General features: G+C 39.7%; 1 pseudogene; it reads left to right on the plus strand.

Moving 5' to 3' along the window:
- The first annotated feature begins 6,815 nt into the window (after positions 1–6,815).
- Positions 6,816–11,783, plus strand: LOC147463028 (uncharacterized; annotated as a pseudogene).
- The last annotated feature ends 13,548 nt before the right edge of the window (positions 11,784–25,331 follow it).

The raw sequence follows: 25,331 nt of genomic DNA on the forward strand, positions 1-25,331 counted from the left end.
GTTGATGACCAATAGTTTCCAAGGAAATAAATTGGTAGTTTACAGTGCCTTTGACGAGGTAAATCCATATGATTTAGAATTATGTTGTCGTATAAGGTAAAGCCAATATATTCAAAACCATGAACTCTCTTACCACTGTCTTACCACGGTTGTTGGTAGTGAATGCAAAGACAATGTAGACATTCAAACACAGTGCTATTGATTACCTATAATTTTTAAGAAAATATAGTTGAGAGCATACTAAGTAACTGAACTCGCGCAATTCCTCACAAGGTAAAGCCAAAAGATGCAAAAATTGTCAACTCCTAGGATAGAAGCTGATAGTAAATCCAAATGCCAACAAAAGACGACTACAATATACTAAATACATGGAAAGTTTGTGTTCGAAGCCTTATATGTTCGACGTATCCCAAAAATTCAAAATTGCAACCTAAAAACTCCTAAGATGGTGATTGATAGTTAACGTAAATGCCCACAAAAAACTACTGCAAGGAGCAAATCTGAGTGAGCACTAAATCGAGCAAAGACATTGAAAACATTTACACATATTTGTTGATGACCAATAGTTTCCAAGGAAATAAATTAATAGTTTACCGTGCCTCTTACGAGGTAAACCCATATGATTTAGAACTGTGTTGTCGTACAAGGTAAAGCTAATATATTCAAAACCATGAACTCCCTTACCACGATTGTTGGTAAGGAATGCAAAAACAGTGTAGACATTTAAACACAATGTTATTGACGACCTATAATTTTTAACAAAATATAGTCGAGAGCATACTAAGGAACTGAACTCACGCAATTCCTTACAAGGCAAAGCCAAAAGATGCAAAAATTATAAACTCCCAGGATAGAAGCTGGTAGTAAATCCAAATGCAAACAAAGAACAACAACAATATATTAAATACATGGAAAGTTTATGTGTTCGAAGCCTTACGTTCGACATTTCCCTAAAATTTCAAAATTGCAACCTAAAAACTCCTAGGATGGTGATTGATAGTTAACGCAAATGCCCACAAAAAACTACTGCAACGGTGTGCAATATATAATTTGAACATCATGTTGTGTAAGTATCCTAAGGACGCACAGTTGCCCTAGTGCCCCCCAGAGCCTGAAAAATTTCTACCTTGGATAAAGCAGCCTGGTGCATGAACTCATGGGCATGTGAGTCTAACCCAAGAATATGAAGAAATACATAGTACATGTGTTTGCACGGCACGTAGGTCTGTTTTTTTGATTCTCTGTTTGGAAGTCCTCGCATGTGCATCGTGGAAAATCAGAGATTGTCACTGAGTATGTTATCCCCTTTGCCTTGGACCCCTCTGTACTGACATAGAAAACATGTGTTTCATTGCACACAATAATCACTTCTTTCACCAATTTTGCTTCAAGTGTGCTCCCCAAAGAAATCCTTGTATGAAATTCTTTTGTCAGCTTTGATCTCCACTTAACAATCTTCCCATCCCTATACCTAGGACAGAAGGCACTGGGAACACTATTTCTTGATCGCAAACCACTGCCTAAATTGGTAGCTTTTGTTGTCGATTGAAGGACAAATCCATTTGCTTGCAAGTGCTCCACCTCAACTGGCAACAATTGTGTTCCCTGCGTTACAGGCCAAACACCTGGTGCTGGCCTTGGAGCCCCTACAATCATTTCATGTATCCACCATGTATGCATGTTATTGGAGTTGCAAAACCACACAAAACCTTCCACTAAACCACCTGGATTTGAACCAGAGGGAGGATACTTTCTGCGTCCCCAAAAGCATGGACCAGCAGTTCCACGTGTGAAATCGTCATTACCTTCATTGATGTATCGTGCACATCTAACACTCTGATTATCAACCATCCCAAAGCAAGTCATCTTTCGACCAGGCTCAGTTCTTCTTATAGCCCAAAGTGTCTTTGGAACATTAACCTCGTGCCAATATTTGCCAACTCCACAGCTAGTCTCTGGATTGACATCTGGCCCTACAACCGGCTCTGAAACTGTCACAAATTCTGGTCTATGACTGTCTTCATCAAGCAGCTCATCTCCATCAACAAATGTTGGTCGCTTCTTCTTAACACTCTTCTCTCGCAAGGGAGCTCTATTCATTTCAGGGCTTTGAAAACCCATCTCAGACATTGAAGAGTGTGTCAAGTCAATGAGGGATTTGGAAGCTGACGTTGTTGATGATCGGCCCAAAAATCGCTTTGCGAGATCATCGATCCCAGGACCAGTAGCAAACCTAACACCTTTTAGATAAGCATTGTATTTGACGATTTGTAGCACTGCCATTGCCATGTCTGCACCAACTGCCTCATAGAAGCTAATTTTCTCTTTGTAACCAATAGATGCACGCATGCTTGCATGCTTAACCTCAGACAAGTTTTTTGTGGGCACAAAAATTCCAGACTCATCCTGTGTTACAAATCTCCCTCCCCAACGTTGTACTCTTACATCCCACCAAGCCATCCAAGTCTCTAAACAAGCCATCTCTCCATCGACAACATGCCCTTCCTTCCAAAATTGGCGTAGATCTTCTTTACAAATGTCTGCTTGATTCTCAGATGGTGCACTCCGCCATTTTCGGCACAAGATTTTGTGATCCTCTTGTGAAGATGGACGGATACATTTCACTGCATGTCGAATCATGGACTGCACCCAATGAAAGCCACATGATCGTTCTTTGGAAGGTATTTTTGTTTTTGCCCCACCAAAGTAAACAGTCCGAACAACAATCCAATTTGCATTTGCTTCATCTGCCATAAACCCTCTGAATTCAGGCTTTTCATACCCTTGATCTTGCACCACTTTATTTAACATTTTCCAAAACTCTATTTGAGCAAATTTATTTTCAACAGTGAATTCACAGGTGGCAATTGTCATTAATTCACGCACAAATGGGTCGTAGACATGAGCAAACATTGTTGGACACCCTTGAACACGGTGCACATGATCAAAGTGAACCCACATTTTCTCTAAAGTTCCTCCTGGACGCATGTTATTCACCAAGTCAACTCCACTCCCTGGACCTATGATCGACATTTTGAACACATGTGGCTGCTCTGAACCTCCAAGCTGTCCAGGAAAAAGTACACTATGAATGAAATGATACCTACACCTGCTCTTGAGGTCTAGGACAACTTCCAAACCTTTTGCACTGAAATGCTTTGACCTCTTGGCAATCTCTAAGCTCCTCTCTATTCTTCGCTTGTTAGATAGAGGAGTAATGGTATCAAGAAATTCTGAAAACTCTCCATCTTCAATAGTGTCATTTTTGCCAGTAGTTTCCATCACTAGCTTATCTATTATCACGTCTTGGGTAGCAACACGTTCTAATTGCTTGGCAGCTGTGAAAGGATCTTGGTTTGCTTTAGTTTGCAGAAGCGAATCTATCATTTGATCATTAGACCTATTCTTTCCCTGAACACAAGGGTGCTTATGCTCTCCCATATGAATAGCACATTGAGTAACTCTTTGCTTATCTTTTGGCAAACATTAATACATAACAATAGGACATGTTGCAACACAAAAAGGCATTTGATTGCAATGGAAACAAACCACTGTCCCCAGCTCAGGTGTCAATATTCCAATGGAAATAACTTTAGAGAGACAACCACGCCATTGTGATTCATTATGAACTCTTGCTCGCAAATAGAAAGGACATGCATCATTGACACAAAGGAGATGACCTGAACACCTACTGAAGCGAATGGCACCAGGAAAGAAATCACTACTACAAGTGACATATTCTGTCCACAAATGACAATCATGATGCTGCTCCATGCCAACCATTGTATTGTCGTTTCTTGTTGGTGGCAATTCAAATGCAACATATCCATCGTATTGAGCAAGAATCTCCTTACATTGAACAATTTCATTAGTCTTCTTCAAAGCAGAATGAAGATTGTTTTTATTGGGCATTGATCGAATTATATCCATGACACTGATCTGATTCTTTGTGACATCACTTGAACCAATATCTAGAACTATTGGAGAAGCTTCACTTCCCGGGGAGCCTTGATGTTCATGAGTGTTTGTTATTCGAACTTTAAAAAACTGGCACACTTCATGATCCAATAAAAAGACCTCTTCACCAGAACCTGACCTCGAGGATTCCATTTTTACATGTTCACCATTCAATGTTAATGGGTGTAGAGTAAACAAACTGGTAAACAAGCCAAAACTTTCTCTCACTGACTGCAAAGGTAATTCATGGAATCTGTTTTCAAGAAGTAACAAAAGTTTCTGACCACGAACTGGACCATAGATAGTAATCTGATGACCCATTGTAGCTGCAATCCACTAGAATGACACAACAGCTTTCAAATATGACTATTCCCTTTTTAACAAACCTAAATATGTTTTTTAATGTTTATAAAAATAAATAAAAATGATTTAATATAAACTTTAATTTTTTTTGCAACAAAAACGTTTCATGATTCTCGTTTCATGATTCTCATGCAAATGATTATTCCATATCCTGCTGCCATAAATGCAGAATCGCACGTTGCAAATGATTATTCAAATGCATATCCTGCCCGCAATTCAAGACACATTAGTGATGATTTTCTTTTCAACATATTTTCAAAAAGAAATATACAATTAGATTTAATATAAACTTTTTAAAAATCAGCAGCGTGAACATTTAATGATTGACAATTATTAAAGATTAAAATAATGGATGCACCAACAAACGTCGTTCAAGACAAATCAAAATCACTACTCCACCAACTCAAAATCAGTACTCCACACAAAATTATTCTAACAAGATCTCATGTTAATGTGAGCGCACATTAACATGTAGTTCTGGAAGCAGCAGTTCTCGAAGCAGTTCTGGAGGCACGCACTTTGGGAGCAGGTGTCATAGCAACTCTCAAAGAAACTCTAAACATGCATGTTAACGTGCAGTCTTTGGGAGAAGGTCTTTGGGCGCAAAGTGGTGCAGGTCTCGATCGGAGCAGTTCTCAAAAACCAAAGGTTTTTTGGGGGGCACAGGTCTTTGTGCGCAAGTTAACGTGGGGCACAGGTCTTTGGGCTCAAAAAACCAAAGGTTTTTTGGAGCAGGTCTTTGGGCTCAAAAAACCAAAGTCTTTTGAAGTCATTTCCTACCCTGTGTTTGATCGAAGATGCTCGTAGCTGAGCAGCGAGCGCACGTTAACGTGCGCTCTTTGGGAGCAGTCTCAAATCAGCAGTTTGCGCAAGGTCTCGGCAAATCAGTGGTTCGCGCAAGGTCTCAAATCAGCAGCAGTTCAAATCGGCAGCAGTTCGCGACAGCAATTCAAATCGGCAGTTCGCGGCAAATCAGGGCAGTGGAGAGCAAGATTCGAGCAAGGCGTGCAGTTCGTACTGATGTGTAAGCTCAGATTCGTCAGCTGAGGGATGCAAGGCGTGTAGTTCTGACTGATAAGTAAGCACAGTTTTGTAAGCATAGTTTTGGCAGCTGATTTTGTAGCATTGAGTTGTCATTGTGGAAGAAATTTTATGATTTTTCTGTGGAACGGTTTTATTTCCGCCTTACTGTCCATCAAGTTATTGGAGCTCATTGCAGTAATCCATTTTCAAGTTTTAAATGTGGAAGGAAAATTTGGGCCTTACTAAGATTGATACTAGATTCTGTCTAGCAAGTCTTCGTAACTTTTTAAGGAGAATTCCTCCTGGCTTTTTGGTTTGAAGTCATGAATGGAAGGCCTTCAATTGTCAAAACTTCTATATTAGCTTGACTTTATTCTTGGACACGGTTTTGGGTGTGTCCGTTTTGCATTATGTTGGAGAGTACGCAACAATGGTCTGCGTATTATCAGTTCACGTGTAGAAACTACTCAGCTTTTGGGTGGCCAGTAGATTTGCACCTTAAATCTTATAGCATCTTCCCTCTCATTTGATTTCCTTTGTTAGTCGGTTCTTCCTTGTCATCTCCCACCTCATGTCAAGTGCTAGCAGAAGGTAAGTTTTGTTAGGGGTTGGTGAGTGGCCTGGGTTATGCCTAGGATGTTGAGTTCCTGAGTAATACACCTCCTCGGTGGTGGTGATGCAGCCATTACCCTCCATCTGGCCTCGATTCTCATCCCAAGATTTTGTCACATTAGACTTTTGGCTCGCTAAAACAAGCCTTAACTACCCTTTAGCCAAAGCACAGTTTAGTTTTGTAAGCATAGTTTTGTACTGCTAAATAGTATGCAATACAAAGCCTCTAAATAAAGTATGCAATATAGATCCTCTAAATAAAGTATGCAATATAGAGCTTGTAATTAGAATATGAAGCGCAGAGCTTGTAATTGAAATATGCAGCGCAGAGCTTGTAAATAGAGTATGCAATATAGAGCTTGTAAATAAAATATGCAATGTAGAGCTTGTAATTTTGAGTAAAAACCTTTTGTATATGCATAGACAGTTCAGTTTTAGAGCTTTTAATTTTTCAAGTGTAGGAAATTTGTCAAAATTTTGTGCTGATTGTCATGCTAGTTATAGAGCTATAAATGCTTTCAGCAGTCTTGGTTTATGACAACATGCGGATATATTCTGCTACCTGAGCGAGTGTCGTGTAATGGTCCAAGTCATCAGGAAATGGTTTGAGTACAATCTTGAAAATTGAGCCTCGAGTTAACAATGTTTCATTGTTTCAAGACAATTGAAGCAAAGCTTGTCAGAATTCACAAAAAGAAAGTGCGGTCTCTTGAGGCTTTCAAAATATGGTTATGAGTCTGAGTTGCACATGCAGGTGAGAAAGCACCTGCGAAGTGTGAGCGTTAGAGCATCTGTCATCCGAGTATCTACGCAAAGCTTGCATCTCCATGCCAACGTCACCAAAAAATCGGAGAGGAGCAATGGCGGGACGTAAAGGACGCCCTCTTGTTAGGTACATTTTCTCATGTAGAGGTGTCATTATTATGCATGTAGAGGTGCCCGTCGATGTGCATGCCTAAAAGAAAATTGTATAAAAAATAATGAATATATTTTTACAAAAGCAAATTGCTTCTAGAACTACCCGTTGACGAGAATGTTTGTAGCTTGCTAAATTTTATTTAGTGTCTAAAGACCTGCATGTTAATGTGAATGCCTAGAGACGATGTTTACATATGAAAAAAATCTTTCAAATCATCCAAGCTTTCAAGTCAATTAGTGTCTAAAAACCTGCATGTTTAGAGAATAGTGATTAATGTTTCAAAAGAGATTATTTTTGTTTTTTATATTCAATATTAAGAAACCCTCATGTGAGGTGTCCATTGGATTATTATATTTTTTGAAATTTTGTTCCACATTCAAAGGGGGTGCTATCCAAATATTTTGAAAGATTGGTTGTGTATTTTATTGAAGGGCAACTTAAAGACTTGCATGTCAACGTACATATTTAAAACCAATGTTTCATTAGAGTAGCAAAATATATTGTTGTATTTCTAGAATTTATTTTTATGCACAAAAAAGGTTCTAGTCATACATGTTACATGTTAGCGTGCATCTTTACAAGCAATGTTTTGTTGGAGATAGTATTTATTTTTTGTCTTCAATCTTTATTTTTTGTCTCCTCCAATGGACTATGTAAAGATTAAATTCTGTTTGAAACATTGCTTATAAACATGCATGTTAACATTCATGTTTAAAGGCAATGTTTTCATTGTTAACGTTCATGTTTAGAGGCAAGTTTTCATTGCTTATAGACATGCATGTTAAAGTTCATGTTTAGAGGTAATGTACAAATTTTTTAAGATGTTGATTGTGTATTTTATTTGTAGTCCATCTCGTGGAAGATTAAAGAAAAGTCTACGTAATGAAAAGTCTACACAACCACTTGAAAGTAGTGAAGAGGTGTCATCAGTGTCAGTAACAGAAATGTCAGAGTGTCATGGCATTGAAGAGGAATAGATTCACTCTGTGGATGTTGACCAAGGGTCTATGCACGAAATTGATGACACATTGGCTCCCGAAGAAAACGAACTTCAAATTATCCCTTGGGAAATGCGAGATGAGGTAACTGCAGCTGCAGAGATTGACGAGAAGCAAAATATTTTTATGCATAGAGGTGCCAATGTACTTCAGACCACACGTATGTTCAGCTGCTTCGACTATCCTCCTATACCTTTGTGTAGGTTGATTCCATATGCTAGAGTCAGAGGTTTAAGAGATGATTTAAGTGGATTAAAAACGGCTTTTGCAAGGGAAGGATATATGCAAGAAAAGGGAGCTTTCATTGTTTCACTTTGGACATTTAAGAGAGAGCAAACCATTGCTTTAGGTAAGTTGAAGCTTCTTAAATTTGTTAAGTGAATTTCTATTTTAAAAATTCTTTTGGAATTCACTAATTTTGGTTTCTTGTTTTGAAGATGACATCAAGGAAAAGTGGGATCCTCTTTGGATAGAAATCAATGAGGAGTATGAGTTGGAGCTCAAAAGCCAACCAAGGTTTGCAGATCTGTCAGACCGCATGTTTTATGTTTGGGAGGGCAACCATCGCACGCTTGCATGGACTAAAGCTATCAAAGAGAAGTTTTCCACCTCAAAGGAGAGACATTGTAGGGTCCTTTGTACTATCATAGATCCCACCAAGGTTCCTTAGATTGCATTGCTAAGTAGCTTGCAACGAATGAATGTGTGAGTATCTACTAAAGCATATATCTTGTTGTTGAATACTTTATTATGGAAACAAATCAATATGGGTTTTTGCAGTATGAACATGCATGCTTTGGTGGCCACTCACATACGGGATGAGATTGTGAACACCAATCACATATGTGCAGCTGAACATGAAAGCTACCTAAAAACTCTCCCCGACAAAGACCAGAAACTAATTGCATCTGTGCGAAGAAAGTATGCTAAAGGTGCAGAACCTTGGTATCCACTCACACGACGCTACCTTGGCATGCTAGTTTATGATGTGAGTTTTGTTTTTTTTTTGCTTGCAAATTATTTTTAAGTCATTTGAATAACTCTTAGACAAATTGATTTCTTTTTTAGATTCAAATAACTAAAGAGAAAGAGTCTAGACTGACTCAACTCAAGCAAGGAATGCCTGTAGAGGATCTGAAGAAGGAGGAGAAAAGCATTCATTGTGAGATAATACATAAATATCAAGAACGCATTGGAAAGGTACACTTCACCAAATAATCAAGCAATAGTCATTGTATTGATTGTTGTTATGGATGTGAAGTAAAACTTCATGCTCTTTGTATTGTGTTGTAGCTCTTGAATATTTTGGATCCCAATCTTGGGACAGACTAGTTGGCAAAGATTATGTCACTCAAATGGGGACATGACAGCTGGGCAACTTTAGAGAAGCTAAACTTGATTGCACTCCATGATGACCCTATGCAGAATAAAATCCAATGGGTTTCATTACTCCAGTCTGATAGGATCACAAGGATTGCTTTTGGTTTGAAGAAGGGAGATAATTTGTTTTGACAGTGAGTATGATTTACTAGTTATTTAATGTTTGGCTTGCTTTGTCTAAGAGATAATATTTGTTTAAATAACACAACTTTGCTTTTTTTTAATTTGTAGTTGGCTGCATAGAGAGGGCTACCTTGCTTGTGTCTATGAGAGAGCAACACAACTTGTTTTGGACAATTCAAATGTGCCAGGAGGGGCACCATTGCCACATGAATGCACATTGGGGTTCTACTTTGATGAAATTAAGTTTGAAGCTAGGCCTTTTCTCTATCCTTTGGAGGTTTCTTTGGAGGCTAAAAGCAAAGATGTAGAGAAACAAGCACTCAAGAAAGTTGATACTTTTCGAATGGCAGCTCAACGATAGGCTTACAGGTTTGTAACAATTTTGATCTTGCTTTGTATGTCACTATCGAGTCATGTGTTCAATGTTTTTGTTTCTTGTTAGGTTTTTGTCACTTTTGGTTTCAAAGGGGATCTTGCCAACTCTCCCATTTGTGGTGAGATAGTGGGCACAGACTGTGTCAAAGGACACATATATGTACCCCCCTAGCATGCCCACTTTGACAACATGGGAGAGAGATACATGTCCATGGTGGTTAGATATGGTGCAGGGTCACATCCTTGAGAGAGAGAAAGAGCTTCGAGAAACCATGCTTAGGGATGCAGCAGCAGAGGCGAGACAACCACCACTTGCTACTTCAGAGGCGAGACAACCAGGTATGCTTATGTCATTCGTTAACTTTTATGTTTTCATGCTGTTGATTCTTGTAGGTTCAAAAACTGTTGTATATGTCTTTTAAGGTGTCCACTTGTCTAGTGAGAGGATGGAGATTGTGGTTGATACCACTATTGAGAAGGATGTTCTAGAGCATGGTAAGTGTCAAAATTTTTATTGTCGACTTTTATTAATACTTTGTGAAAAAGTTCACATATCATAAATATGTTGTCGTAGACTCCTCGGGCTTGATTGTTGTTAGGAAGAGCATACAATTTGTCTATGTTTTGGAGTCTCCTTTGCGTTACCCAATGCTTCCTGTTGATACACGATGTATTGCTATTGTTGGCGATTACATTTCTATCGTTGCAAACTATAGAGAGGGTACTCACAATGCATAGTGGAATCTTATGCATCAACATATGTCTCGAGTTCGCTCAAGCGGTGTGCCATAAACTCGTGGGGGAAAGTCTGTTTCATGGGCCGCAGATTTTGTCTTCTTGGATCTTCCTTTTGGTGGATTGCATATTGGTTCTTCTTCTCCATCTCGTTGGGATATTTGCACTGAGGATCATGTACGATCTGCTATCCATTTGACTTTTTCTACACTTGCAGATTCTGGATGGCTGCTCATTATGGCTTGCACTGCAAGTATTTGTGTTGTGTTTGATTACTTGCATTAATATTATTTCATAATATCGGTAGTTTTTTCTTACAAGAACCTATGAATAGGAGGTTATTGGATGGGTGGAGAGGTTTTGTCGTGCTTCACAGATGGTGGTACATCGTTGCATTATAGTGCTCCATCATAGTTCATATGGATATGTTGAGAGTTTATCTGGTCGAATTCAGGTATTGTTTTCACTTCAGTATTGTATAGTTTTTTTGAGGCTCTTTCTTCAATGTTGTGGTTTTGTAATTTGATTTGCAGTGCCAGTGCTCTATGCTACTTATGGTACACAGGATTGGGATGCAGCCAACATGCTTTGTGGCTGAGAGCACCACTATGTTCTCTCGCTTGGGTCTCCAGTCTTCAAATTCGTTCATGACACACCATTTTCCTGAGCCTTCCTTAGCTAGATCAGGATCAGGGATGCCTTGGCGGGGTGAGATACAGCGGAGCCAGGTTTTGTTGCAGCTTTTGTTGAGCTGCTTTGTCGACGTGGAGGTATTTGTTTGGAGCTTGGGTGTGGTACAGCTCCCATTTTGGCTGCATGCTTATCATGTGAACGAGCATGTGCTGCGCTTGACACCGATGAGTCTCTTATTAGAGACTATGTGATTCCCTTGCTTTGCCCTAAAAAGCGAAGCCGAGAGGAGGCATCTACCTCTCTAGATGTTGAGGATGAGGGTGACATGCCATCGCGTGTCGACCCTTATGATGACTAGTGAGACTTCGCTCCTACTATGACATTGACATTACTTTTGTGTTTTTGATCTTTATGTTGTGTTTCACTTTTTGGCATTTATGTATCTTGCGTAAGAATTACGTCTAATGTTATTAGATCCATAGATTAAATTTTGATTACATGCATAATAACTATATATACTTTTGTTTGTTTGTGGAAGTGCATTGCCGATTTATGTAGAGGCAGCGGCGCAAAGAATGGAGAAGGAATTGAGATACGACTTTCGTATCTGTGAAACGCGTCATAAACGCAATGTTTTCATTGATGACGAATGCGACTCTTCATAGAGTCTAGTTTGAAATTTTCTTCATTTTACAAAGGAAGCTTTGTCCAATTTTTTTAATGAAAGGCTCTTGTATTAATGATTTGACAACATAATTTGTATTATGTATAATACATAACATTGTGAATTGATGAGACGAATGCGGAGATTTGGGGACATATACATAACCATAGTTCTCTGTACACAATTGTCTGTGGACATAGTTCTCTAGACATAGACATCAATTGAGAACCATATTTGGGGACATAGTTCTCTGGACATAGACATATACATAACCATATCTCTGTACACAGTTCTTGAGCAGCCCCCCCTTCCCGACCCTCCCGATCCATGCCCACACACATGTGCTTTTTTCACCACGGAGATGGTGAGGGTCCTCCCGTGATGATCCAATGAAGGTCCCCAAATCTCAGCTCCATAAAGCAATGCAGAAGCCACCAGAGTGTCAAAGAGCCAGAGCTTCGTCCGAGGCTCTTGAAACTGAACCTGTGAACACATCCTTTCCAATCTACCCAATGCTGCATGGGCTCTGGTCAGTCTAGTCTCTGTTGCCCTCTTCAATGAGAATGCTGGCCCACTAAAAACCACTCCGAGGTAAGTGTACGCATCTGTATACTCCATAGTCTCTTGGCCGTATGTGAATGCTGGGACTGACCTCCTGATCCACTGTGGGGTGGTATTAAATACCATGACCTTGGTTTTACCAAGGTTGACGGACAAACCACTTTCCTGGGCAAACCTATTCAAAGCATCCAAGTGACGTTGCATCCCCTCCGGAGAGTCGGAGATCACCACAATATCATCAGCATATAACAATAATGGAATCCATGTGCACTCAGAGGAGTTACTACCACAGAAGAGCTCGTCGTCTCACAACAGAGGCACACTGATCGATCGAGCGACTGAGTTGGGGAGATCCAGAAGCCCACGACTGCGGAGGACTACACAGCATCGGTGGAGGCTGCATTAGAGGATTCGGATCACTTTGACTCGACATGCACGACGCCCGGTCAGACTACTGACCATGGAGGAGATTGATGAGAGGGCCGCCACCGACTGATGCTAGATCTCTTGTGATCTAGCTATCCCAGCTAGTTGCTTAGTTCACACCTAGTAGTTTAGGATTCCATAGAATTTTATTATGACATTTTTCATTTCATTTTTGTCATCTTGTTACTTTGACTTTGTATCAGATTCACCACATTGTAACTTTCTGGTCTCATAGGTCACTTTGGCCTTTTGAAGACATTAATATAGCATTTCATTTCATTTTCTCTCTCTCTCTCTCTCTCTCTCTCTCTCTCTCTCTCTCTCTCTCTCTCAACCAACCTATGGAAGAAGCAAGGTGTAAAAAACTTCTTTCTAGCTTAACAAATAAATTTCCAAAACTTTCGTAGAAAAACAAGACACTTTAGTGTTTCAAGACGCTTAAGTTTCCAATTACAGAACTATTGTTGAATGTATTAATAACAACATTACTAATTCTGACACGATATGACATCTTGGGAGTCTCTACATCCTGACACAGATAGGCCTCTGGAAAACATAGAGAAGCTGTAATGAGGAGTTTAAAAGCACGATTCAATGTTTTTCTTCTCTTGACAATTCATTCTATTGTGAGGATAGAGTAGTTTCTACATTGTTAAATGGTGGCATGCAATGTAATTTGGACATTCACTCATCCAATTTTATTGCATGTTGACTTTCAAGCAAATTTTGTATTGTGGTGTATCGTGGATTCAAGAGTGTCTCTGCAATCCTTGTGTCTCTTGAGAGTTCAAAAAAAATTCAATGAATAACATGCACTATACATATGATTTCATTAAATTGTGGGAATGTTACATGGTGTTGTACCAATTTGGTGCCTCACAATACCGATTTGGTATTATGAAGTATAGATTTGGTACTTTTCAATATCCTTTTAATTGTTCATTTTCTTGGTGGAATGAGTTGTCATTTTTTTTCTTCTCTTGTTTTTGTTGGATGTTTATTTACTATTCAGAAAGAGTACTTTGTTTTGTGTTGTTGAATAGTACCAAAACTATGTCATGCAATGTACTAGGGACATCAATAAGCACAATTATGTTGTCAGCTGCTACAAAGTTTTAAGAGATTCTTGTGTTGTGGTGTACCATTTTGTTTAATGACTTGCATGCAAACCTTGTGCTAAATCTTGAGAGTTCAAAACAAAATTAGTGGGTGGCATGTACTACATGTATGATTTTTTGCTCTCGTGAAAATTTGACATTATATTGTCCTGATTTGGCACTCTACAATACCAACTTGAAACTATATTGCTCCAAATTGGTGCAACAAGGTATCAATTTGGTATTGGGTTGTACCACATTTGTACTGTCCAATATCCAATCATAACCAAAAAGTTCTTATACAATGACAAAAATATATTCTACACACTAATATATTCTACTTAGATCTTGAAGTAGAGAAGATTGAGGTTGTGTGAGAGGGAGGAAGAGGATTCCAATAGGTGGCATAGAAAGAGGGAGGCATACACTATAGAGCCCATAGAGGTGCCTTTGACTTGCTTCCACATTTTTTCTTTCAAGGCAATGTATTGGTGAAATAGGATGAGAACGGTGAGGGCTAGATATAGTCTATGAGGGTCAAAATGGTTGGCTAGGAGCTTTGAGGGCTAGGAGGCTTGGTTGATTGGGATGCAAGGGTAAAGTGCCTCAACATCAAAGGTAAAGAGGAGGGTGTTGGGTGGGAGGAGGAGGTTATTAAGGCCTTTGATGAGGGTGTGAGAGATTTGTAGTTGTTCAATATGGGTATAGGGGATTAGGAAAATCTTAAAGTGAATCCAAATGGAGTTAAAAACAATAAAAAATATTGCCTTTGCAGGTAAAAATTGAGAAGTGATAAGGGTGATGGGTTTGAAAGGAAGGGGAGGGGTTTTTTTTGGTGGGTGGGTTTTTGTTTTTTTTTGGGTTGTGTGTGTGTGTGTGTGTGTGTTTTTTTTTTCCAAACCTTGATCTACGCAACATTTTTTTTTGGGGCAGGGAGAGTATTTAGCCACAAGGTTATGCACTTTTAAATTAGATATATCAAGATCCAAGAGAAAGCTCGATGCTTACCAAAAATTAGGAGTTTGTAGCCATGTGGGTTAGTAAGCGGTAGCCAAAACTTTCTTCTTGTCCTTTCTATGAATGAATGCACTACACGGATAATTTGGGTTGCATTATCTAGTACTCAAATCATAACCAAAATGTTGTTGCACACCTACATTGACATATTTTTTTCCTTGTTTTTTTTTTTTTTTTTGCAAGACTCACAATTTGTGAGTGAATTGTATTAAGCACATCATAAAATTACAAAACAACCTCAAGTTCAAGCCAAGCCTTGAGGTGCTAAAGATTATAAGTTGGATGTCTACCACCTCTCATCGAGGCTTACTCATCGACTTAACAAAGTAGGTATATTGTAGTTCTAGGCTTTGCCTATCGTAGGTTGACAATACGGCATGGGTAACCCTAAACAAATCTTGCTTGCGTTCGAGCGTATAAATCACTACTCTACTTTCTTGTATAATCTCTAAGAAGCTTATCACGTCAAGATATCCTTCAAACTACGGCATGGGTAACCCTAAACAAATCTTGCTTGTGTTCGAGCGTATAAATCACTACTTTGCTTTCTTGTATAATGTTTGAGAAGCTTGTCACGTCAAGAGTGGTTCCTTGCCTGCCACATATGATGAAAGAAGAAGTACCTGATTGATAGTTTGAGTGTAGATGAGAAGAGCATGACTTCCCAACTAGTAGTTCCCTACAATTTTGTAAAAAAAAATCTCCGATGCAAAAGTGAAGGGTGACAGTTGGAAAAATGAAAGCCTCAAGAACTTGGAAAATCGAAAAGACTTTGTTTTTTCCATCTAGAGTAAAAACATTTAACAAATGTGCTCAATGTGTGTATAACTCTTCCCTAGCCTTCTCTTTTCCTTTAACTTTGATTTAGCCTTATATTTTTTGGTTGTAAAAAGTTAAGGGGCTGTCGTTGTTGGGTGTTGCTACATTTTAGGAAAGATAAAATGCTACATAGGAAAGGAGTTGCATGAAGAATATGGAGTCAGTCTAGATGAAAAATTGCCCAAGAATTTGAGGGATCATGATCTTCTCAACTGTCCATGGCTATGTGTCTTCAAGAATAGGTACCAAAAGAATGCAAAGTTATACCCGATTCATTTGCATTCTTGATGGATCTATGATTGTATATTGTTATAGTGTCGCAAGTGCCCCCATCTTGTGGTGAAGGCCACATCTTGTTGATCCAGCCTACACTATTCATGCACTCAAGCCTCGTGTAGCTTTGTGTGACAAGCGCCTAGAATCAACATTTTTGTTTGGAGCTTTCATGAAAGCTTGCCAACATCAATACCAGCCCTTGTCCTTTATTTCAAAGTAGGGGTGTTTGTGCCAAGGGTATTTGGATTAATTTTTTTGCAAGTGGCATTGAGCTAGATGAACGTGGATCATCCTCAAAACAACATGTACTAGCAACCCTTTCTTTTTGTGAGGTCAATTGAGACTTAAATTTCCGTTTTGTATGAGATCCTAAAGCTCTTACTTTCATGGGCATAGTATGAAGTATGTGTCTTCTAAAGAACAAGGAACTATTGAGGTGCCTTTCCCCACCCAAACATTTCCTCTTATAGGATCCTTGAGCTATCTTTAGGAGACCCCTAAACACAACATGTTAGCCGGCTTTGCCTAGGACCCTATCCCACCTTAGCATGCTACCCTTCTCCTGACATAAAGGACAAGGGGGATATGACACCCTTTCTACACCCAACCCTATCATCTTATAGGATCCCTGCACCTATCTATAGGAGATGCTTAAATATGGACTTATCTAGAACCCTATCCCACCTTGGACATACTATCCCTGTCCTAATAATCATTTTTTCTTTTTAGCTTTACAAATGAATTAGGATGATGTTAAAACTTCCAAAAATCTTAACGTTTCTATTTCCATATACCCCACTCTTGTTTGACATCTGTCCTCACTTCTGAGAGTCAGCTTTTGCAACCTAACCTTTTGATTGCTCAATCTTCTTCTTATTCTTTCCCACATCGTTTTCCATAGTAAACACTTGTTTCCATAGCTTGCACGAAGCAGACCGCAAGGAAGGTTTACCCGCAAAAAAACCAACTTTCATCCTCAAGAGTTGCAGGCAAAATCCTACCTAATCTTCGGGCAACAATGCGTAGTCGGAGGTACGAGCAGAACCAAAACGTTCTGCTTGAGCTGTGTAAACTCTAGAGGCATATCTCTCTGGCTATTTTTAAGTTACCCTTTCAAAGAGTAGTAAGCCAGATTTGTGAGAGCGCGAATTTGAATTTTTGGTGGGCCAGAAGTGCGATGGGTTGCCTCCACGAGGCAATCAGGACTTTCTGATCAAACTGTTCCAAGACAGCTACGTCCTCACAACTCATTCTCATAGAGTGCTAGTGATGCCCTAGGATATCAATTCTCTTAGGCTGTGACGCTTCAGGTAGGACAAGACACTTGCTCTAGTCCATCTATCTGACAAGAGAATGGACAACATTTAGACAGTCCCTCCAATCACCAAAGTGAAGTTGTTCGATGTGAGCATCACCTAGCACACGTATGGCACACATTTGAATGTGGAGCGGACCCAAGAGCTGCTTGTGGAAGAGCCTTTAGCCAAGTTAAATGAGCGGGAGATGTTGTTAGCAATTAACCAAGCTAACAATGAGACCCTACATTTCCTCGGTCCAACTTTCGACGTAGCACTTTTTGTTTGGGGCCAAATTTTGTATTTTCGTTTTAGCCCTCATGAGATAGCTGTTTTTCAAAATAGTGTAAGGGATCTTACGCACCAAATTTTAAATTTCGATCTCTGGTATGTTATATTATTTTTGCAGACGTATTTATTTGATTCTGGCTTATTGGAGATCCTCATCAATTAATTCTTTTTAATTCGCAGCATGCTAATTTCCAACCTTGCATGGAATCAACAATTTGAGGTATCCGTTTTGGACGCACAGCTGTCAGTCGTGCTTACCTTAGAGTCCACTTCTTTGATAGACGTCATTGATTGGTTTCAACAAGTCAACATGGACACGGAAAAAGTTTTACTTTTAGCTTATAACAAAAATGAAGTGTTTTTAATCTCGCTATTCTTCAATATTTTGTATACTATAAATAACAAACTAATTCTTTATTTTGTGCAATCAGTTCACATTGGAGCCTTGTTGGACTAAACATTGAGTGCAAGCGTTGCTACCTTGCAAATTCTGTGCATGGTTTCATGGGAATATTCGAAGGTACGTAGTTATTGTTTCTTGATTCTGCAATTTCGATGCAACGTGTGGTCACCGTATGTTATGTCTTGCAAGTCTGTTCAAAAACTTGTTGCTGCATGGGAAGCATTGACCCAAGACGGTGTTTGGGAAGATATGCTGATTTTGAGTTGCAAGGTCCCAAAATAAGATGACGTGCATTCTTGTGGATGGAGAGTTCTTGCAAATGTGGAGCTTCTTTTGGAACGCATTTATGTTGAGGAGCGTAGAAGTGTAAATGCAATGTTGTGCTTTTGTAATCCTTGCACACATGATTTCTTTGAATTACATATATAAAAGCTAGGGAATTCATTTGCAGACAAGGAATCTGACAGATTATTCAAACGTCCATGTGGAGACATTCATGACGACGATGATCCAGAATATGATCAATCTTGTGGAGATACGTCCTTTAGGAGTCGCTGATGCATTTGTCTTGCCACCGCCACGATCACAACCTCAGCCTCCATCTCGGAGGTACAAAGCAGTGCCTCAACCAATGACACACCAATCGCCTGTATGTGCCTCCCCTCGTTTTTTTGGCCACTCAACCTCTAGTCATTTTGTGATACTTGATTTTACCGAGGAAGACGAGGCCACTGCATAATCTTTTTCTCAACCCCAAACCCATCACCCAACCCCTAGACCGTCTCCTGAGCATGACCCGGCACCATCAGTACATGAAGTTGTCGAGGTTGCTCATTCACCTCCTCGATCACCTTCCATTCCTACCAGCTTAATGAATTAAACCCAATGTAAAGACAACTTGAGTCAATTTAAAAAGATAATTGTTCTCAGACTTTATTTGCAAGAAATTCCTTAACAATATATTTTTGCAGGAATATAGATTACAAGCTTTCTATCGACAGATTTCTTTAATATCTGCAGTTCAGAGCAATGTGATATATTGTGTGGGCCGCGTTCTTCAATTAAGAGTTGCATTGCACTAGAAACAGTCGGTCATCCTTTATCTCTGTGCACAATGTCTTCTTCTCCATTCTCTAAGGCACCTTCACAAACCTACATTGGCAGGTTAAACACACAATACACGAGTGAAGAGTAAAATCTATTGTGGATGTAAGAAAATTCACAATTTGGTTGGTTTGTTGAAAACCCTGTCAGCATTGTCCATAGACGCAACTCTGAGTGCATATATGCGTGTTCAATGAGAACCTCTTTGACTGTTTTGCCCATTTGTGACAAGCAAAAGTTTTTCACCCTACCTTTATAACTGTTCACAAACTCGTTGTCCGTGCGCTTTCTCTTCCTTGTTTGCAAAAGAACCCAGCCTTCAACTGTAACGGTGGTGGAAAGCCAACGACCGTTGTCCAGATCGAAGCTGTTGAAAATTTTGACAGACTTAATACTTGCGGATGGTTGTCTAGGTCTTCTGTTCTCCATTAGTAATTCTTCTATGGCAAGATGCACAACACATATATAACATGGAGAGTGTTTCTGAGTGTAAACACAATACAATCAAATGCGAGCAGAATAGTTAGTTGAGCGCAAATGAATTAGAATGAGCAGGAATACTATAAAGTCTCTCCTATCGAAAAAGTACGGACAATTGCATCGCGTGTGAGTTATGGTACATTTGTCCTATATTTGGTCTTGACAAGAAAGATTCGAGCAAATCACAACGTATATTACTGTTAAGGTTTTTTATGAAACAAGAAACTGTTTTTTGAAAATGCTGATTTGAGATAAAAACAAGAAAAATCCGACCTACCATTACGGTAGCCCGCCATCCATTGGTCGCGTTGTATTCTCTCTCTAGCGCTAAAAGGACCAAATTTGACTCCAAACCTTCCCTAATGGATCATTCCATATCCAAAAATGGGTAAACAAGAAATACGCTGGAGATAAAGATTCGAGAGATCACGTAGCGATTTTCAAAGAGTGATTAGAGTAGAGGAAGTTTCAAATTTTGCAACATAGTTTGCAAGATTTGGACTTACTCTGAAAGATGACACGAGTACATGGTTCGAATCAGTGGAAAGATGTGATTTTGAGACTCTTGATGAGCTATTTGAGGAATTTATCGAAGAATTCTTACAGAAACGCATAGCTCACATGCGGTCTCATAGATTCACAGATTCAAACAAAAAGAGGGTGAATTAGTATGCAAAGTGGCATTACGGCACAAGAGATATGTCAAGTTGTGTCCAAGAGCGAAACTTCCTACGCAAGTACGATTAATGCTGATCTTTATCCAAAGAATGAGACATGCGGGTCTTCAAAAGGATTTGCATATGATAAGGAGCTTGATGCTCAATGAATTGATCAAAGAAGCTCTTTATCTGGTGGATAATTGTGAGAAATATAAAGAAAACGATTGTAATAGTCAAGAAGATGAAACATTACAGTGATTTACGAATGATTGATTCCATTGCAAAACCAGGGGCATCTATCAATCAAGAAAAATCTATCAACAAAATGGTCAAGAGTACTTTAGTTCCTCTTGTAAATTTTGATCTAAGGGAGCTTAAGTGGTGCGAGATTGAGAGAAAATGGACAAACCGTACGAGAGAAGAGTGTTACTATAGCATGTAATATGATAGGAAAATGTATGTACAACCTAACCCAGTAGCACCTACTCCACCTAGATACTTTAAAGAGAATGTGCCAGGTGTAGTAGGAGTTTCAAGGCCACAGCTTGTCTTAGGACAACAACCTACACTGCCAGGTGCTAGAATGCCTGTAGACATGAGATACATGCCAATGATGATAGCATCTAATAGATAAACAACTACAATATATTATAACAACCAAAGCAGGTACTGCCCTTCAAAGTGACAAAAATTTAGAGAAACACATGGAGTGATGAGGCCAATACAACCTCCACCTCCTACGTTTTGACCTAAAGAAAGAAGGTACGAGATGGACAAAAGGACATTGCAGTTCATTGTGAATAGAGGCTTAGCTAGGTTAGAGCCTTTGTTTACAGCCAAGAGAAATTGCAAGAAGAAGCTCCTTAGCCAGAGAGAGATTGTCACAAAGATTGTGACAACCACTAGGTCAAACAATGTTCTCAGATGGAGATCACTCAAGTGAATGTCTATTTTCTTGACTATGGTGTCATTCACTTGATCCTCGATTGTCCAAAGAATCCAAACGGAGTCAGAAAGATACCAACAAATGTCTCAGGAACTGTTCTGCTACGTAGTAGCTCAAAAAATAAAAACATTTTACCAGTTCATTTAGTTACGAGAGTGCAAGCTCAAAAGGAAGCTGGTGAGAACCTAGAGACAGAGAAAACAAAAACTGACTCGAGTCTAGAGATGGGTGAGTGAAAGACCGACGCACCTAGTAAAAAACCCAAGAGCAAATGAAACAGCTGGAAAGCTAGAAAGGCTAGGATGAAAGCACGTAGGGAAATCCCTAGCTGAGAAGCTTATCCAAGCTGAAGAGAAGATAAGACAACATGAGGAAATGGTTGCAGTTTCTCTTAACCAGACATCTCAACCTTCAGAAGAACCATCCAAGGATGAGAAACCAAGAAGTTCTAGTTTAGAGGATCGGTGTTAGTCGAGAAGGTTAATGAGCCATTAGATGCCCTCTTGAAAGCCTATGAAACACGGCTCAAAAACAACCAAACCCATGAACAAAGGTGGATGACATATCCATATGCAAAACTAGAAAAGGATAGGCTTGAAATATGCAAGAAAATGATTCAAACAACCCAAGCTTTACTAGAACCACAAGTTGAAAAACCTGAGGGTGCAATCCCCTTCCCACCTACACCAATAATCCCACCAAATCTGGAACAAAAAGAGCTAGACTCCAATCACAAGCACAAACCAAAGCTCAAGGACCCAGCATTAGAACCAACGATAGTGTTGAATACCACGGATAACTCTTTCGAGGGATTTCACATAGCTATACTTGATAGTTGTAAATAAATAGATGGTCTTGAAAAATTGTGGAAACAAGTCAGAGAGGCCAATGAAGCAAGTGAGATAAGTAGATGATTAAGCCAGACAGGTGATGGAAGAGGAGTGTCTCTTCCACCGATATAGGAATTTGAGACTGGATCTCAAATGAATCTAGAAGTGGAATCGTATTGGGGAGACAAAGGATATGTACACTGTATCAATAGTCAACCCCATTCTCTAAGAACACTACCATCATATATGGGAGAGTACCAGGCCAAGTCAGAGGTTGTTGCAGTCCCATCACAAAGACTGTCTCCTTTCAAGGTCATCGATTCAAAAGGACTGATAGACATTTTGTGAACACCAGTCACCTGTACGATAAAGTTAGCCAAGTTGCTCAGAGTAAGACCAAACATGTGGGTTACGGTGGGAAAATGCCTAGAGAACTTTGGTGCTAAAAAAAACAATGACTCAAATCAAGGAAGAGATCAAAGAGCTAGAAATACCTCAACTAAATACTCGGCCAATGCCTTTAAACAAGGTAGGTGAGTACTATGAGGGAGAAGACGGGAACACCACTCTTCTTGTGGAATTGCAAGGTGTAAAAACCATGGCAATCCTTGACAGTGGAGCTGGTGCTGCCATCACAACAAAAAGGTCTAGAAAAAATGAAAAAACCAGCAATGAGGGCTACTAGGATGAAACTGCATCTTGCAGACGGACACATGGAATGGCCCATAGCAATGTTAGAAAACGTAGTTGTTATTGCTTGTGGCATTGAATATGAGCAAACCTTTGCTATTGTTGACTTTGGCAAGAAGAACAACTATGATATCATTCTAGGAAGAGCATTCATGAGATAACTAAACATGGTCGAAGACTGGGGTTATGACTATATCTACCTGAGACATATGGAAACCACGACAAGGATAAATCTAAAGGACTATAGTTACAGGGATGTGACAAGAACACCTAACCTCAAGGCTCATCAATAAAACTAAACTCTAAGTCAATTAACTAAAGAAAGGACAAGTTTATATATCTTTAATGGCATATAACAAAACATAATTGAATGCACTTAATCAAACCAAGAAGAAACAAATATAATATACAAAACCATATAGCATACGAAGGAGTACACCTGTGCATGGGCTCGATGAAGAGGTAGATGTCATGGAAGCTCCTCGTGTCTAGAGATACATCATGTCTACATGGTCGTCCAATCTCCATGGGCAAGCTAATGTCTGTCTACGTGCTGCATCAAAAGATCAACAAAAGCACTGTACCTCCAAGAGGTATGTCAGTAGCAAGATAAAATAACAAAAGTAACAGAATAATAAAATAAAACATCTAAGCTAGGGTCTAAAACCTGGATCCAGAGGGAAAAACCCCAAAAGGGAAAAAAGTGCCTCTGGTATATGCACATAAATCTAGTGCACATATCAATGTGTACAAATCTAAAATCTCGTGCAACTAGGAGTCAAGAGAGAGCTCTCACCATGAAGCATGATCTGTAATCTCTTAGCTTGATATCTAATAGTCAAGGGTTGGATAACACCTAGCTCCATATGTAAAGTCTGCTCAACAGCACAAGGAATGGTCGTAGGGTGGGCATCAACCTCTACTCGAATAGTCTGTGGAAGGCTCTTCGGTAGCCAAATTTGCAATTGTTGGACGAAGCGACTCACACACCCATGAAGTGCATGCAAACACTACCTAGATCAACATAATGTCAATCGAGGACACATATGACACGATAGGCACACGGAGGAAATCTCTTAAGCTTGTCAGGCTGAGACTATCCTACACATACAACACTCTGGAAGGCCAACTAAACCACAATCAAGAACCTCAATGCTCTCAACTACACCACCTAGCCACATACACACATACGGAAGGTAACTCACCTAATCATGCCAGATTCATACGAAACTTAAGGAACACCATCCCCTCACTAGGATACACCTGTCCCTAAGCTTCTACACTCAAAACCCTCACTCTAAACCCATCTGTGGAAAACGCGTAGGATGACAGAGCAAAATTTTGAAAGTGCCCGAAACTGAAATTTATGAGCACCTATGCGTAGCTTATGTCGCCACGATTCTATAGACTACTAGCATGCAGAAAACAGACATCGTTTGATACACTTACGGCCACAAATAGCTCGTAGATGTGTCGACGTGTGTGCTTCGTCTCGCGTGGAATGCTTGGCGTTGTCGCGTAGCTCTCCTCGAGCCTACAACGATGGTGTAGTCGGATCTCCAATGTGTTGAGCAAGCCGGGCGTAGCGAGAGGATAAAGCTCACACTCACTCTCTTTCTCTCTCACACACAGTAGACGGCAGCGCTAAAGTTTTGATTATGAAAAAGTCTTTCTTTACAAAATGACCTAGGTACCTTATATACTAAGACTACCTTAGGTTTAACCAAAAATGGGGTTGAAAGGGTCAAATGGCTTTGTATTTACAACCTGGAAGTGCCATTGCACCCCGGCTTCTCAAACTAGAATAACTACTCATTACAAATGACGTTTATAGCCATAATCCGCATCATTTCATAACTCCCAGAAGATAAGACTTTGGTACGAAACTCACACACCCATGAAGTGCATGCAAATACTACCTAGATCAACATAATGTCAATCGAGGACACATATGACACGATAGGCACACGGAGGAAATCTCTTAAGCTTGTCAGGCTGAGACCATCCTACACATACAACACTCTGGAAGGCCAACTAAACCACAATCAAGAACCTCACTGCTCTCAACTACACCACCTAGCCACATACACACATACGGAAGGTAACTCATCTAATCATGCCAGATTCATATGAAACTTAAGGAACACCATCTCCTCACTAGGATACACCTGTCCCTAAGCTTCTACACTCAAAACCCTCACTCTAAACCCATCTGCAGAAAACGCGTAGGATGACAGAGCAGAATTTTGAAAGTGCCCGAAATTGAAATTTATGAGTACCTATGCGTAGCTTATGTCGCCACGATTCTATAGACTACTAGCATGCAGAAAACGGACATCGTTTGATACACTTACGGCCACAAATAGCTCGTAGATGCGTCGGCGTGTGCGCTTCGTCTCGCGTGGAATGTTTGGCGTTGTCGCGTAGCTCTCCTTGAGCCTACAACAATGGTGCAGTCGGATCTCCAATGTGTTGAGCGAGCCGGGCGTAGCGAGAGGATAAAGCTCACACTCACTCTCTTTCTCTCTCACACACAGTAGACGGCAGCGCTAAAGTTTTGATTATGAAAAAGTCTTTCTTTACAAAATGACCTAGGTACCTTATATACTAAGGCTACCTTAGGTTTAACCAAAAATGGGGTTGAAAGGGTCAAAT

Source organism: Adiantum capillus-veneris, chromosome 2, assembly GCF_014529385.1.
Source record: "Adiantum capillus-veneris isolate H3 chromosome 2, ASM1452938v2, whole genome shotgun sequence".
NCBI lineage: Eukaryota > Viridiplantae > Streptophyta > Polypodiopsida > Polypodiales > Pteridaceae > Adiantum > Adiantum capillus-veneris.